Here is a 2,018-nt window from a genome sequence, read left to right on the forward strand (position 1 = left end):
ATCCGAACAGCCCACTGCAGACGGGGTGACGTGATGCCATAAAGTGGGGTGTGCCCAGCAGCACCCTCATCAAGGGGCCAGGGATCGGCCTTGAGCCCAGGGAGGCTCCGTGAACAGGTGGGTCACACTCCAGAGGCACCCAGCCATGCCTCTCCCCACCCCCCCGCTTCCCCCCCCGCCACCCTACACCTGTGGCCTCAGGAAGTTTCCTATGACACACCTGGCAACACTTTCCTCATTATACTAATAAAGAGACTGAGTCACAAGGATGTTAAACATGTTGTCTGAGCCACCAGCCAGTAAGTGGAAGAGCTGGGATCTGAACCCCAGACTACGGAGGGGACATAGGGTTGCTGGTACGCAGTGGGGACAGGAAGGAAGATGGATGGGACCCGGGGGGTTGCCTGAAGCACTTCCTAGGACTAGCTAATGGAAGATTAGGAGCCAGGTGCCGGCAGGGTCACCAAGGCCCCTGCTCCTCGGGAACGGTGGTTTGGGTCACTGTGCTAGGCAGAGACCCAACCTGCCGGGGGGGGGGGGGGGGGGCGGGGGGGCTGGCCGACAGCAGAGTGAGCATGGATGGGGGAGGGAGACCCCAGCATGTGTCTGCAGGCTCTTCCTTTCTGAGCCACCCCACAGGGAATGGGTTCCCTCCTTTCCCTGGTCTCTCCTCACTGTTTTATCTCACGCGGTTGCTGGTGGCAGCCTTGGCAGTTTCCGCCATGAACGTCACAGTCAGGAGGGAATGAAAGGAGAAGGGATGTCTCCCAGCATCCTGGCAGCCGTGGGTGACACTCGGGCTGGCCTTTAGGGAGGGGTGAGCAGCGTTTCAGGTATATAAAGGGCAGTTGCAATTAGGTGGGCAGCATGGGGCGGTTTTTTCCCTCTTTGGATGTGCAGACGGAGGAAGAACGGTGCTCGTTAGAGCCAAGTAGCCAACTCGGGCGGACTGACTTCCTTCCTAGGAGTCCCCCCTGCAGCTCTCACTCTGGAAGCTGCCAGCCTCTGGTGCAGCCGGGGGCAGGCAGCCGACCTAGGTCTCCCCGGTCAGCCGGCTGCCTGGAGTCCCCTCCAGCAGCTGGGCAGCCGCAGGGCAGCTCTGCTCCGGGGCCATGCCCAGCCTTGCGCCCAGGGGCGTTGGTTTCTGGCACCAGCCGTGGCAGCAGTGACCGTCTCCATCACCCCAGTTCTGCGGCTCGCAGATGGCAGGAAGGGCTCGGCTGAGACTGGCACAAGGGCCTCTGTCCCTCACACATCTAGAACTCGGGGGGAAGGCGGCTGGAGGCTGGCTGGAGGCCCCTGTGTCCGGAGGCCCGGAGCCTCTCCCTGGGCCTCGGGAGGGAGGCCTCCCCAGCAGACCTCTGGCTCACTCCTGCTCCATAGGCGCCCCTGGCCCCCGGTGCTGCCAGGAGGCGAGGATGGCCAGGGTCCACCTGCTGGTCTGCACCCCGGGGGACAGCAGGAGGCCTCGGCCCAGGGTCAGGAGGAGGCCTCCTGCTGCGAGGGGCGCATGGGCTCCGTCCATTTCTCCACCTCTGCTGGCCCTGCTGGGCCCCCAGTATCCGTCCGTAATTCCTGTCACCTTAGACCTTTCTGCGGTTGGCAGCTGAGAGCCCCGCCAGCCTGACACCTGAGACTTTCTGGGGCTGCAGAGAAGCTGAGATGCCAGGAGGGGGCCTGCAGGCGAGGGGAGGGCCGGGGGCTGCTTCCCTCGGACACGAGAGGCCAGCAGGGGCGTGGGGGGGCCAGTCTGGGGAGCAGGGGACAGTCTGGAAAGCGGAGGACAGTCTGAGGTCCGAGGTCAGTCCCAGGACTGGGGCGGACAGCAGGGCGCATGCTCGGGGCGGGGCGGCGGGGACTACATCTCCCAGAAGGCGGCGCGGCGCGTCACTTCCGGCGGCGCCCGCGGCGCGCGTGTGGGCGTGAGCGAGCGAGTGTTTACTTCCGGCCGCCGCCGCCGCCGCCGCGGGCTGAGGGCCGAGCGTGTCGGGCGGCGGGCGCGGCGGGCGCGGCGGGCC

Source organism: Miniopterus natalensis, chromosome 11, assembly GCF_054644295.1.
Source record: "Miniopterus natalensis isolate mMinNat1 chromosome 11, mMinNat1.hap1, whole genome shotgun sequence".
In the NCBI taxonomy this organism is placed as follows: Eukaryota; Metazoa; Chordata; class Mammalia; order Chiroptera; family Miniopteridae; genus Miniopterus; species Miniopterus natalensis.